We start from the raw sequence: 16,726 nt of genomic DNA on the forward strand, positions 1-16,726 counted from the left end.
GATATGCAAATATTTTCAATTGATTCTTGTTCAGGGCGTCGTTGACTATGACTGAGTACAATTTCAAGACATTCCAACATACTTTGAATGTCCAAGTGCATGGATCGCTTTTCGGATTTTCAAAAATTCATTAAAAATATTCTTCAAGAGATATGCAAATATATTCAACGGATTCTTGTTCAGGGCATGCTTGACTATGACTGTGTACAATTTCAAGACATTCCAAGATACTTTTGGGGTCTTTTTTGACAAAAAAGTTAAGTCACTGCCTAAGTGCATGGATCACTTTCCTGATTTTCAAAAATTCATTAAAAATATTCCTTAAGCGATATGCAAATATTTTCAATGGATTCTTGTTCAGGGCGTCGTTGACTATGACTGAGTACAATTTCAAGACATTCCAACATACTTGGAATGTCCAAGTGCACGGATCGCTTTCCTGATTTTCAAAAGTTCATTAAAAATATTCTTCAAGAGATATGCAAATATATTCAACGGATTCTTGTTCAGGGCATGCTTGACTATGACTGTGTACAATTTCAAGACATTCCAAGATACCTTTGGGGTCTTTTTTGAATAAAAAGTTAAGTCACTGCCTAAGTGCACAGACTTTCATCATTTTCAAAAATTCATTAAAAATATTCCTTAAGAGATATGCAAATATTTTCAATGGATTCTTGTTCAGGGCGTCGTTGACTATGACCGAGTACAATTTCAAGACATTCCAACATACTTGGAATGTCCAAGTGCATGGATCGCTTTCCGGATTTTCAAAAATTCATTAAAAATATTCTTCAAGAGATATGCAAATATATTCAACGGATTCTTGTTCAGGGCATTCTTGACTATGACTGTGTACAATTTCAAGACATTCCAAGATACTTTTGGGGTCTTTTTTGACGAAAAAGTTAAGTCACTGCCTAAGTGCATTGATCGCTTTCCTGATTTTCAGAAATTCTTTAAAAATATTCCTTAAACTATACGCAAATATTTTCAATGGATTCTTGTTCAGGGCGTCGTTGACTATGACTGAGTACAATTTCAAGACATTCCAACATACTTGGAATGTCCAAGTGCATGGATCGCTTTCCTGATTTTCAAAAGTTCATTAAAAATATTCTTCAAGAGATATGCAAATATATTCAACGGATTCTTGTTCAGGGCATGCTTGACTATGACTGTGTACAATTTCAAGACATTCCAAGATACTTTTGGGGTCTTTTTTGACAAAAAAGTTAAGTCACTGCCTAAGTGCATGGATCGCTTTCCTGATTTTCAAAAATTCATTAAAAATATTCCTTAAGCGATATGCAAATATTTTCAACGGATTCTTGTTCAGGGCGTTGTTGACTATGACTGAGTACAATTTCAAGACATTCCAACATACTTGGAATGTCCAAGTGCATGGATCGCTTTCCTGATTTTCAAAAGTTCATTAAAAATATTCTTCAAGAGATATGCAAATATATTCAACGGATTCTTGTTCAGGGCATGCTTGACTATGACTGTGTACAATTTCAAGACATTCCAAGATACTTTTGGGGTCTTTTTTGAATAAAAAGTTAAGTCACTGCCTAAGTGCACAGATTTTCCTCATTTTCAAAAATTCATTAAAAATATTCCTTAAGAGATATGCAAATATTTTCAATTGATTCTTGTTCAGGGCGTCGTTGACTATGACTGAGTACAATTTCAAGACATTCCAACATACTTTGAATGTCCAAGTGCATGGATCGCTTTTCGGATTTTCAAAAATTCATTAAAAATATTCTTCAAGAGATATGCAAATATATTCAACGGATTCTTGTTCAGGGCATGCTTGACTATGACTGTGTACAATTTCAAGACATTCCAAGATACTTTTGGGGTCTTTTTTGACAAAAAAGTTAAGTCACTGCCTAAGTGCATGGATCACTTTCCTGATTTTCAAAAATTCATTAAAAATATTCCTTAAGCGATATGCAAATATTTTCAATGGATTCTTGTTCAGGGCGTCGTTGACTATGACTGAGTACAATTTCAAGACATTCCAACATACTTGGAATGTCCAAGTGCACGGATCGCTTTCCTGATTTTCAAAAGTTCATTAAAAATATTCTTCAAGAGATATGCAAATATATTCAACGGATTCTTGTTCAGGGCATGCTTGACTATGACTGTGTACAATTTCAAGACATTCCAAGATACCTTTGGGGTCTTTTTTGAATAAAAAGTTAAGTCACTGCCTAAGTGCACAGACTTTCATCATTTTCAAAAATTCATTAAAAATATTCCTTAAGAGATATGCAAATATTTTCAATGGATTCTTGTTCAGGGCGTCGTTGACTATGACCGAGTACAATTTCAAGACATTCCAACATACTTGGAATGTCCAAGTGCATGGATCGCTTTCCGGATTTTCAAAAATTCATTAAAAATATTCTTCAAGAGATATGCAAATATATTCAACGGATTCTTGTTCAGGGCATTCTTGACTATGACTGTGTACAATTTCAAGACATTCCAAGATACTTTTGGGGTCTTTTTTGACGAAAAAGTTAAGTCACTGCCTAAGTGCATTGATCGCTTTCCTGATTTTCAGAAATTCTTTAAAAATATTCCTTAAACTATACGCAAATATTTTCAATGGATTCTTGTTCAGGGCGTCGTTGACTATGACTGAGTACAATTTCAAGACATTCCAACATACTTGGAATGTCCAAGTGCATGGATCGCTTTCCTGATTTTCAAAAGTTCATTAAAAATATTCTTCAAGAGATATGCAAATATATTCAACGGATTCTTGTTCAGGGCATGCTTGACTATGACTGTGTACAATTTCAAGACATTCCAAGATACTTTTGGGGTCTTTTTTGACAAAAAAGTTAAGTCACTGCCTAAGTGCATGGATCGCTTTCCTGATTTTCAAAAATTCATTAGAAATATTCCTTAAGCGATATGCAAATATTTTCAACGGATTCTTGTTCAGGGCGTTGTTGACTATGACTGAGTACAATTTCAAGACATTCCAACATACTTGGAATGTCCAAGTGCATGGATCGCTTTCCTGATTTTCAAAAGTTCATTAAAAATATTCTTCAAGAGATATGCAAATATATTCAACGGATTCTTGTTCAGGGCATGCTTGACTATGACTGTGTACAATTTCAAGACATTCCAAGATACCTTTGGGGTCTTTTTTGAATAAAAAGTTAAGTCACTGCCTAAGTGCACAGACTTTCATCATTTTCAAAAATTCATTAAAAATATTCCTTAAGAGATATGCAAATATTTTCAATGGATTCTTGTTCAGGGCGTCGTTGACTATGACTGAGTACAATTTCAAGACATTCCAACATACTTGGAATGTCCAAGTGCATGGATCGCTTTCCGGATTTTCAAAAATTCATTAAAAATATTCTTCAAGAGATATGCAAATATATTCAACGGATTCTTGTTCAGGGCATTCTTGACTATGACTGTGTACAATTTCAAGACATTCCAAGATACTTTTGGGGTCTTTTTTGACGAAAAAGTTAAGTCACTGCCTAAGTGCATGGATCGCTTTCCTGATTTTCAGAAATTCTTTAAAAATATTCCTTAAACGATATGCAAATATTTTCAACGGATTCTTGTTCAGGGCGTCGTTGACTATGACTGAGTACAATTTCAAGACATTCCAACATACTTGGAATGTCCAAGTGCATGGATCGCTTTCCTGATTTTCAAAAGTTCATTAAAAATATTCTTCAAGAGATATGCAAATATATTCAACGGATTCTTGTTCAGGGCATGCTTGACTATGACTGTGTACAATTTCAAGACATTCCAAGATACCTTTGGGGTCTTTTTTGAATAAAAAGTTAAGTCACTGCCTAAGTGCACAGACTTTCATCATTTTCAAAAATTCATTAAAAATATTCCTTAAGAGATATGCAAATATTTTCAATGGATTCTTGTTCAGGGCGTCGTTGACTATGACCGAGTACAATTTCAAGACATTCCAACATACTTGGAATGTCCAAGTGCATGGATCGCTTTCCTGATTTTCAAAAGTTCATTAAAAATATTCTTCAAGAGATATGCAAATATATTCAACGGATTCTTGTTCAGGGCATGCTTGACTATGACTGTGTACAATTTCAAGACATTCCAAGATACTTTTGGGGTCTTTTTTGAATAAAAAGTTAAGTCACTGCCTAAGTGCACAGACTTTCCTCATTTTCAAAAATTCATTAAAAATATTCCTTAAGAGATATGCAAATATTTTCAATTGATTCTTGTTCAGGGCGTCGTTGACTATGACTGAGTACAATTTCAAGACATTCCAACATACTTGGAATGTCCAAGTGCATGGATCGCTTTTCGGATTTTCAAAAATTCATTAAAAATATTATTCAAGAGATATGCAAATATATTCAACATATTCTTGTTCAGGGCATGCTTGACTATGACTGTGTACAATTTCAAGACATTCCAAGATACTTTTGGAGTCTTTTTTGACAAAAAAGTTTAGTCACTGCCTAAGTGCATGGATCGCTTTCCTGATTTTCAGAAATTCTTTAAAAATATTCCTTAAACGATATGCAAATATTTTCAACGGATTCTTGTTCAGGGCGTCGTTGACTATGACTGAGTACAATTTCAAGACATTCCAACATACTTGCAATGTCCAAGTGCATGGATCGCTTTCCTGATTTTCAAAAGTTCATTAAAAATATTCTTCAAGAGATATGCAAATATATTCAACGGATTCTTGTTCAGGGCATGCTTGACTATGACTGTGTACAATTTCAAGACATTCCAAGATACCTTTGGGGTCTTTTTTGAATAAAAAGTTAAGTCACTGCCTAAGTGCATGGATCGCTTTCCTGATTTTCAAAAATTCATTAAAAATATTCCTTAAGCGATATGCAAATATTTTCAACGGATTCTTGTTCAGGGCGTCGTTGACTATGACCGAGTACAATTTCAAGACATTCCAACATACTTTGAATGTCCAAGTACATGGATCGCTTTCCTGATTTTCAAAAGTTCATTAAAAATATTCTTCAAGAGATATGCAAATATATTCAACGGATTCTTGTTCAGGGCATGCTTGACTATGACTGTGTACAATTTCAAGACATTCCAAGATACTTTTGGGGTCTTTTTTGAATGAAAAGTTAAGTCACTGGCTTAGTGCACAGACTTTCCTCATTTTCAAAAATTCATTAAAAATATTCCTTAAGAGATATGCAAATATTTTCAATTGATTCTTGTTCAGAGCGTCGTTGACTATGACTGAGTACAATTTCAAGACATTCCAACATACTTGGAATGTCCAAGTGCATGGATCGCTTTTCGGATTTTCAAAAATTCATTAAAAATATTCTACAAGAGATATGCAAATATATTCAACGGATTCTTGTTCAGGGCATGCTTGACTATGACTGTGTACAATTTCAAGACATTCCAAGATACTTTTGGGGTCTTTTTTGACGAAAAAGTTAAGTCACTGCCTAAGTGCATGGATCGCTTTCCTGATTTTCAAAAATTCATTAAAAATATTCCTTAAGCGATATGCAAATATTTTCAACGGATTCTTGTTCAGGGCGTCGTTGACTATGACTGAGTACAATTTCAAGACATTCCAACATACTTGGAATGTCCAAGTGCATGGATCGCTTTCCTGATTTTCAAAAGTTCATTTAAAATATTCTTCAAGAGATATGCAAATATATTCAACGGATTCTTGTTCAGGGCATGCTTGACTATGACTGTGTACAATTTCAAGACATTCCAAGATACCTTTGGGGTCTTTTTTGAATAAAAAGTTAAGTCACTGCCTAAGTGCACAGACTTTCATCATTTTCAAAAATTCATTAAAAATATTCCTTAAGAGATATGCAAATATTTTCAATGGATTCTTGTTCAGGGCGTCGTTGACTATGACCGAGTACAATTTCAAGACATTCCAACATACTTTGAATGTCCAAGTACATGGATCGCTTTCCTGATTTTCAAAAGTTCATTAAAAATATTCTTCAAGAGATATGCAAATATATTCAACGGATTCTTGTTCAGGGCATGCTTGACTATGACTGTGTACAATTTCAAGACATTCCAAGATACTTTTGGGGTCTTTTTTGAATGAAAAGTTAAGTCACTGGCTTAGTGCACAGACTTTCCTCATTTTCAAAAATTCATTAAAAATATTCCTTAAGAGATATGCAAATATTTTCAATTGATTCTTGTTCAGAGCGTCGTTGACTATGACTGAGTACAATTTCAAGACATTCCAACATACTTGGAATGTCCAAGTGCATGGATCGCTTTTCGGATTTTCAAAAATTCATTAAAAATATTCTACAAGAGATATGCAAATATATTCAACGGATTCTTGTTCAGGGCATGCTTGACTATGACTGTGTACAATTTCAAGACATTCCAAGATACTTTTGGGGTCTTTTTTGACGAAAAAGTTAAGTCACTGCCTAAGTGCATGGATCGCTTTCCTGATTTTCAGAAATTCTTTAAAAATATTCCTTAAACGATATGCAAATATTTTCAACGGATTCTTGTTCAGGGCGTCGTTGACTATGACTGAGTACAATTTCAAGACATTCCAACATACTTGGAATGTCCAAGTGCATGGATCGCTTTCCTGATTTTCAAAAGTTCATTAAAAATATTCTTCAAGAGATATGCAAATATATTCAACGGATTCTTGTTCAGGGCATGCTTGACTATGACTGTGTACAATTTCAAGACATTCCAAGATACTTTTGGGGTCTTTTTTGAATAAAAAGTTAAGTCACTGCCTAAGTGCACAGACTTTCCTCATTTTCAAAAATTCATTAAAAATATTCCTTAAGAGATATGCAAATATTTTCAATTGATTCTTGTTCAGGGCGTCGTTGACTATGACTGAGTACAATTTCAAGACATTCCAACATACTTGGAATGTCCAAGTGCATGGATCGCTTTTCGGATTTTCAAAAATTCATTAAAAATATTCTTCAAGAGATATGCAAATATATTCAACGGATTCTTGTTCAGGGCATGCTTGACTATGACTGTGTACAATTTCAAGACATTCCAAGATACTTTTGGGGTCTTTTTTGACAAAAAAGTTAAGTCACTGCCTAAGTGCATGGATCGCTTTCCTGATTTTCAGAAATTCATTAAAAATATTCCTTAAGCGATATGCAAATATTTTCAATTGATTCTTGTTCAGGGCGTCGTTGACTATGACTGAGTACAATTTCAAGACATTCCAACATACTTGGAATGTCCAAGTGCATGGATCGCTTTCCTGATTTTCAAAAGTTCATTAAAAATATTCTTCAAGAGATATGCAAATATATTCAACGGATTCTTGTTCAGGGCATGCTTGACTATGACTGTGTACAATTTCAAGACATTCCAAGATACCTTTGGGGTCTTTTTTGAATAAAAAGTTAAGTCACTGCCTAAGTGCACAGACTTTCATCATTTTCAAAAATTCATTAAAAATATTCCTTAAGAGATATGCAAATATTTTCAATGGATTCTTGTTCAGGGCGTCGTTGACTATGACCGAGTACAATTTCAAGACATTCCAACATACTTGGAATGTCCAAGTGCATGGATCGCTTTCCTGATTTTCAAAAATTCATTAAAAATATTCTTCAAGAGATATGCAAATATATTCAACGGATTCTTGTTCAGGGCATGCTTGACTATGACTGTGTACAATTTCAAGACATTCCAAGATACTTTTGGGGTCTTTTTTGACGAAAAAGTTAAGTCACTGCCTAAGTGCACAGACTTTCCTCATTTTCAAAAAATTCATTAAAAATATTCCTTAAGAGATATGCAAATATTTTCAATTGATTCTTGTTCAGGGCGTCGTTGACTATGACTGAGTACAATTTCAAGACATTCCAACATACTTGGAATGTCCAAGTGCATGGATCGCTTTTCGGATTTTCAAAAATTCATTAAAAATATTCTTCAAGAGATATGCAAATATATTCAACGGATTCTTGTTCAGGGCATGCTTGACTATGACTGTGTACAATTTCAAGACATTCCAAGATACTTTTGGGGTCTTTTTTGACAAAAAAGTTAAGTCACTGCCTAAGTGCATGGATCGCTTTCCTGATTTTCAAAAATTCATAAAAAATATTCCTTAAGCGATATGCAAATATTTTCAACGGATTCTTGTTCAGGGCGTCGTTGACTATGACTGAGTACAATTTCAAGACATTCCAACATACTTGGAATGTCCAAGTGCATGGATCGCTTTCCTGATTTTCAAAAGTTCATTAAAAATATTCTTCAAGAGATATGCAAATATATTCAACGGATTCTTGTTCAGGGCATGCTTGACTATGACTGTGTACAATTTCAAGACATTCCAAGATACCTTTGGGGTCTTTTTTGAATAAAAAGTTAAGTCACTGCCTAAGTGCACAGACTTTCATCATTTTCAAAAATTCATTAAAAATATTCCTTAAGAGATATGCAAATATTTTCAATGGATTCTTGTTCAAGGCGTCGTTGACTATGACCGAGTACAATTTCAAGACATTCCAACATACTTGGAATGTCCAAGTGCATGGATCGCTTTCCGGATTTTCAAAAATTCATTAAAAATATTCTTCAAGAGATATGCAAATATATTCAACGGATTCTTGTTCAGGGCATGCTTGACTATGACTGTGTACAATTTCAAGACATTCCAAGATACTTTTGGGGTCTTTTTTGACGAAAAAGTTAAGTCACTGCCTAAGTGCATGGATCGCTTTCCTGATTTTCAAAAATTCATTAAAAATATTCCTTAAGCGATATGCAAATATTTTCAACGGATTCTTGTTCAGGGCGTCGTTGACTATGACTGAGTACAATTTCAAGACATTCCAACATACTTGGAATGTCCAAGTGCATGGATCGCTTTCCCGATTTTCAAAAGTTCATTAAAAATATTCTTCAAGAGATATGCAAATATATTCAACGGATTCTTGTTCAGGGCATGCTTGACTATGACTGTGTACAATTTCAAGACATTCCAAGATACTTTTGGGGTCTTTTTTGAATAAAAAGTTAAGTCACTGCCTAAGTGCACAGACTTTCATCATTTTCAAAAATTCATTAAAAATATTCCTTAAGAGATATGCAAATATTTTCAATTGATTCTTGTTCAGGGCGTCGTTGACTATGACTGAGTACAATTTCAAGACATTCCAACATACTTGGAATGTCCAAGTGCATGGATCGCTTTTCGGATTTTCAAAAATTCATTAAAAATATTCTTCAAGAGATATGCAAATATATTCAACGGATTCTTGTTCAGGGCATGCTTGACTATGACTGTGTACAATTTCAAGACATTCCAAGATACTTTTGGGGTCTTTTTTGACAAAAAAGTTAAGTCACTGCCTAAGTGCATGGATCGCTTTCCTGATTTTCAAAAATTCATTAAAAATATTCCTTAAGGGATATGCAAATATTTTCAACGGATTCTTGTTCAGGGCGTCGTTGACTATGACTGAGTACAATTTCAAGACATTCCAACATACTTGGAATGTCCAAGTGCATGGATCGCTTTTCGGATTTTCAAAAATTCATTAAAAATATTCTTCAAGAGATATGCAAATATATTCAACGGATTCTTGTTCAGGGCATGCTTGACTATGACTGTGTACAATTTCAAGACATTCCAAGATACTTTTGGGGTCTTTTTTGACGAAAAAGTTAAGTCACTGCCTAAGTGCATGGATCGCTTTCCTGATTTTCAAAAATTCATTTAAAATATTCCTTAAGCGATATGCAAATATTTTCAACGGATTCTTGTTCAGGGCGTCGTTGACTATGACTGAGTACAATTTCAAGACATTCCAACATACTTGGAATGTCCAAGTGCATGGATCGCTTTCCTGATTTTCAAAAGTTCATTAAAAATATTCTTCAAGAGATATGCAAATATATTCAACGGATTCTTGTTCAGGGCATGCTTGACTATGACTGTGTACAATTTCAAGACATTCCAAGATACTTTTGGGGTCTTTTTTGAATAAAAAGTTAAGTCACTGCCTAAGTGCACAGACTTTCATCATTTTCAAAAATTCATTAAAAATATTCCTTAAGAGATATGCAAATATTTTCAATTGATTCTTGTTCAGGGCGTCGTTGACTATGACTGAGTACAATTTCAAGACATTCCAACATACTTGGAATGTCCAAGTGCATGGATCGCTTTTCGGATTTTCAAAAATTCATTAAAAATATTCTTCAAGAGATATGCAAATATATTCAACGGATTCTTGTTCAGGGCATGCTTGACTATGACTGTGTACAATTTCAAGACATTCCAAGATACTTTTGGGGTCTTTTTTGACAAAAAAGTTAAGTCACTGCCTAAGTGCATGGATCGCTTTCCTGATTTTCAAAAATTCATTAAAAATATTCCTTAAGCTATATGCAAATATTTTCAACGGATTCTTGTTCAGGGCGTCGTTGACTATGACTGAGTACAATTTCAAGACATTCCAACATACTTGGAATGTCCAAGTGCATGGATCGCTTTCCTGATTTTCAAAAGTTCATTAAAAATATTCTTCAAGAGATATGCAAATATATTCAACGGATTCTTGTTCAGGGCATGCTTGACTATGACTGTGTACAATTTCAAGACATTCCAAGATACTTTTGGGGTCTTTTTTGAATAAAAAGTTAAGTCACTGCCTAAGTGCACAGACTTTCCTCATTTTCAAAAATTCATTAAAAATATTCCTTAAGAGATATGCAAATATTTTCAATTGATTCTTGTTCAGGGCGTCGTTGACTATGACTGAGTACAATTTCAAGACATTCCAACATACTTGGAATGTCCAAGTGCATGGATTGCTTTTCGGATTTTCAAAAATTCATTAAAAATATTCTTCAAGAGATATGCAAATATATTCAACGGATTCTTGTTCAGGGCATGCTTGACTATGACTGTGTACAATTTCAAGACATTCCAAGATACTTTTGGGGTCTTTTTTGACAAAAAAGTTAAGTCACTGCCTAAGTGCATGGATCGCTTTCCTGATTTTCAAAAATTCATTAAAAATATTCCTTAAGCGATATGCAAATATTTTCAACGGATTCTTGTTCAGGGCGTCGTTGACTATGACTGAGTACAATTTCAAGACATTCCAACATACTTGGAATGTCCAAGTGCATGGATCGCTTTCCTGATTTTCAAAAGTTCATTAAAAATATTCTTCAAGAGATATGCAAATATATTCAACGGATTCTTGTTCAGGGCATGCTTGACTATGACTGTGTACAATTTCAAGACATTCCAAGATACCTTTGGGGTCTTTTTTGGATAAAAAGTTAAGTCACTGCCTAAGTGCACAGACTTTCATCATTTTCAAAAATTCATTAAAAATATTCCTTAAGAGATATGCAAATATTTTCAATGGATTCTTGTTCAGGGCGTCGTTGACTATGACCGAGTACAATTTCAAGACATTCCAACATACTTGGAATGTCCAAGTGCATGGATCGCTTTCCGGATTTTCAAAAATTCATTAAAAATATTCTTCAAGAGATATGCAAATATATTCAATGGATTCTTGTTCAGGGCATGCTTGACTATGACTGTGTACAATTTCAAGACATTCCAAGATACCTTTGGGGTCTTTTTTGGATAAAAAGTTAAGTCACTGCCGAAGTGCACAGACTTTCATCATTTTCAAAAATTCATTAAAAATATTCCTTAAGAGATATGCAAATATTTTCAATGGATTCTTGTTCAGGGCGTCGTTGACTATGACCTAGTACAATTTCAAGACATTCCAACATACTTGGAATGTCCAAGTGCATGGATCGCTTTCCGGATTTTCAAAAATTCATTAAAAATATTCTTCAAGAGATATGCAAATATATTCAATGGATTCTTGTTCAGGGCATGCTTGACTATGACTGTGTACAATTTCAAGACATTCCAAGATACTTTTGGGGTCTTTTTTGACGAAAAAGTTAAGTCACTGCCTAAGTGCATGGATCGCTTTCCTGATTTTCAGAAATTCTTTAAAAATATTCCTTAAACGATATGCAAATATTTTCAACGGATTCTTGTTCAGGGCGTCGTTGACTATGACTGAGTACAATTTCAAGACATTCCAACATACTTGGAATGTCCAAGTGCATGGATCGCTTTCCTGATTTTCAAAAGTTCATTAAAAATATTCTTCAAGAGATATGCAAATATATTCAACGGATTCTTGTTCAGGGCATGCTTGACTATGACTGTGTACAATTTCAAGACATTCCAAGATACTTTTGGGGTCTTTTTTGAATAAAAAGTTAAGTCACTGCCTAAGTGCACAGACTTTCCTCATTTTCAAAAATTCATTAAAAATATTCCTTAAGAGATATGCAAATATTTTCAATTGATTCTTGTTCAGGGCGTCGTTGACTATGACTGAGTACAATTTCAAGACATTCCAACATACTTGGAATGTCCAAGTGCATGGATCGCTTTTCGGATTTTCAAAAATTCATTAAAAATATTCTTCAAGAGATATGCAAATATATTCAACGGATTCTTGTTCAGGGCATGCTTGACTATGACTGTGTACAATTTCAAGACATTCCAAGATACTTTTGGGGTCTTTTTTGACAAAAAAGTTAAGTCACTGCCTAAGTGCATGGATCGCTTTTCTGATTTTCAAAAATTCATTAAAAATATTCCTTAAGCGATATGCAAATATTTTCAACGGATTCTTGTTCAGGGCGTCGTTGACTCTGACTGAGTACAATTTCAAAACATTCCAACATACTTGGAATGTCCAAGTGCATGGATCGCTTTCCTGATTTTCAAAAGTTCATTAAAAATATTCTTCAAGAGATATGCAAATATATTCAACGGATTCTTGTTCAGGGCATGCTTGACTATGACTGTGTACAATTTCAAGACATTCCAAGATACCTTTGGGGTCTTTTTTGGATAAAAAGTTAAGTCACTGCCTAAGTGCACAGACTTTCATCATTTTCAAAAATTCATTAAAAATATTCCTTAAGAGATATGCAAATATTTTCAATGGATTCTTGTTCAGGGCGTCGTTGACTATGACCGAGTACAATTTCAAGACATTCCAACATACTTGGAATGTCCAAGTGCATGGATCGCTTTCCGGATTTTCAAAAATTCATTAAAAATATTCTTCAAGAGATATGCAAATATATTCAATGGATTCTTGTTCAGGGCATGCTTGACTATGACTGTGTACAATTTCAAGACATTCCAAGATACCTTTGGGGTCTTTTTTGGATAAAAAGTTAAGTCACTGCCGAAGTGCACAGACTTTCATCATTTTCAAAAATTCATTAAAAATATTCCTTAAGAGATATGCAAATATTTTCAATGGATTCTTGTTCAGGGCGTCGTTGACTATGACCTAGTACAATTTCAAGACATTCCAAGATACTTTTGGGGTCTTTTTTGACGAAAAAGTTAAGTCACTGCCTAAGTGCATGGATCGCTTTCCTGATTTTCAGAAATTCTTTAAAAATATTCCTTAAACGATATGCAAATATTTTCAACGGATTCTTGTTCAGGGCGTCGTTGACTATGACTGAGTACAATTTCAAGACATTCCAACATACTTGGAATGTCCAAGTGCATGGATCGCTTTCCTGATTTTCAAAAGTTCATTAAAAATATTCTTCAAGAGATATGCAAATATATTCAACGGATTCTTGTTCAGGGCATGCTTGACTATGACTGTGTACAATTTCAAGACATTCCAAGATACTTTTGGGGTCTTTTTTGAATAAAAAGTTAAGTCACTGCCTAAGTGCACAGACTTTCCTCATTTTCAAAAATTCATTAAAAATATTCCTTAAGAGATATGCAAATATTTTCAATTGATTCTTGTTCAGGGCGTCGTTGACTATGACTGAGTACAATTTCAAGACATTCCAACATACTTGGAATGTCCAAGTGCATGGATCGCTTTTCGGATTTTCAAAAATTCATTAAAAATATTCTTCAAGAGATATGCAAATATATTCAACGGATTCTTGTTCAGGGCATGCTTGACTATGACTGTGTACAATTTCAAGACATTCCAAGATACTTTTGGGGTCTTTTTTGACAAAAAAGTTAAGTCACTGCCTAAGTGCATGGATCGCTTTTCTGATTTTCAAAAATTCATTAAAAATATTCCTTAAGCGATATGCAAATATTTTCAACGGATTCTTGTTCAGGGCGTCGTTGACTCTGACTGAGTACAATTTCAAAACATTCCAACATACTTGGAATGTCCAAGTGCATGGATCGCTTTCCTGATTTTCAAAAGTTCATTAAAAATATTCTTCAAGAGATATGCAAATATATTCAACGGATTCTTGTTCAGGGCATGCTTGACTATGACTGTGTACAATTTCAAGACATTCCAAGATACTTTTGGGGTCTTTTTTGAATAAAAAGTTAAGTCACTGCCTAAGTGCACAGACTTTCCTCATTTTCAAAAATTCATTAAAAATATTCCTTAAGAGATATGCAAATATTTTCAATGGATTCTTGTTCAGGGCGTTGTTGACTATGACTGAGTACAATTTCAAGACATTCCAACATACTTGGAATGTCCAAGTGCATGGATCGCTTTCCGGATTTTCAAAAATTCATTAAAAATATTCTTCAAGAGATATGCAAATATATTCAACGGATTCTTGTTCAGGGCATGCTTGACTATGACTGTGTACAATTTCAAGACATTCCAAGATACTTTTGGGGTCTTTTTTGACGAAAAAGTTAAGTCACTGCCTAAGTGCATGGATCGCTTTCCTGATTTTCAGAAATTCTTTAAAAATATTCCTTAAACGATATGCAAATATTTTCAACGGATTCTTGTTCAGGGCGTCGTTGACTATGACTGAGTACAATTTCAAGACATTCCAACATACTTGGAATGTCCAAGTGCATGGATCGCTTTCCTGATTTTCAAAAGTTCATTAAAAATATTCTTCAAGAGATATGCAAATATATTCAACGGATTCTTGTTCAGGGCATGCTTGACTATGACTGTGTACAATTTCAAGACATTCCAAGATACCTTTGGGGTCTTTTTTGGATAAAAAGTTAAGTCACTGCCTAAGTGCACAGACTTTCATCATTTTCAAAAATTCATTAAAAATATTCCTTAAGAGATATGCAAATATTTTCAATGGATTCTTGTTCAGGGCGTCGTTGACTATGACCGAGTACAATTTCAAGACATTCCAACATACTTGGAATGTCCAAGTGCATGGATCGCTTTTCGGATTTTCAAAAATTCATTAAAAATATTCTTCAAGAGATATGCAAATATATTCAACGGATTCTTGTTCAGGGCATGCTTGACTATGACTGTGTACAATTTCAAGACATTCCAAGATACTTTTGGGGTCTTTTTTGAAGAAAAAGTTAAGTCACTGCCTAAGTGCATGGATCGCTTTCCTGATTTTCAGAAATTCTTTAAAAATATTCCTTAAACGATATGCAAATATTTTCAACGGATTCTTGTTCAGGGCGTCGTTGACTATGACTGAGTACAATTTCAAGACATTCCAACATACTTGGAATGTCCAAGTGCATGGATCGCTTTCCTGATTTTCAAAAGTTCATTAAAAATATTCTTCAAGAGATATGCAAATATATTCAACGGATTCTTGTTCAGGGCATGCTTGACTATGACTGTGTACAATTTCAAGACATTCCAGGATACTTTTGGGGTCTTTTTTGAATAAAAAGTTAAGTCACTGCCTAAGTGCACAGACTTTCCTCATTTTCAAAAATTCATTAAAAATATTCCTTAAGAGATATGCAAATATTTTCAATTGATTCTTGTTCAGGGCGTCGTTGACTATGACTGAGTACAATTTCAAGACATTCCAACATACTTGGAATGTCCAAGTGCATGGATCGCTTTTCGGATTTTCAAAAATTCATTAAAAATATTCTTCAAGAGATATGCAAATATATTCAACGGATTCTTGTTCAGGGCATGCTTGACTATGACTGTGTACAATTTCAAGACATTCCAAGATACTTTTGGGGTCTTTTTTGACAAAAAAGTTAAGTCACTGCCTAAGTGCATGAATCGCTTTCCTGATTTTCAAAAATTCATTAAAAATATTCCTTAAGCGATATGCAAATATTTTCAACGGATTCTTGTTCAGGGCGTCGTTGACTATGACTGAGTACAATTTCAAGACATTCCAACATACTTGGAATGTCCAAGTGCATGGATCGCTTTTCGGATTTTCAAAAATTCATTAAAAATATTCTTCAAGAGATATGCAAATATATTCAACGGATTCTTGTTCAGGGCATGCTTGACTATGACTGTGTACAATTTCAAGACATTCCAAGATACTTTTGGGGTCTTTTTTGACGAAAAAGTTAAGTCACTGCCTAAGTGCATGGATTGCTTTCCTGATTTTCAAAAATTCATTAAAAATATTCCTTAAGCGATATGCAAATATTTTCAACGGATTCTTGTTCAGGGCGTCGTTGACTATGACTGAGTACAATTTCAAGACATTTCAACATACTTGGAATGTCCAAGTGCATGGATCGCTTTCCTGATTTTCAAAAGTTCATTAAAAATATTCTTCAAGAGATATGCAAATATATTCAACGGATTCTTGTTCAGGGCATGCTTGACTATGACTGTGTACAATTTCAAGACATTCCAAGATACTTTTGGGGTCTTTTTTGACGAAAAAGTTAAGTCACTGCCTA

The sequence above is a fragment of the Microchirus variegatus genome (assembly GCF_963457635.1).
Source record: "Microchirus variegatus genome assembly, chromosome: 17".
Taxonomy (NCBI): domain Eukaryota; kingdom Metazoa; phylum Chordata; class Actinopteri; order Pleuronectiformes; family Soleidae; genus Microchirus; species Microchirus variegatus.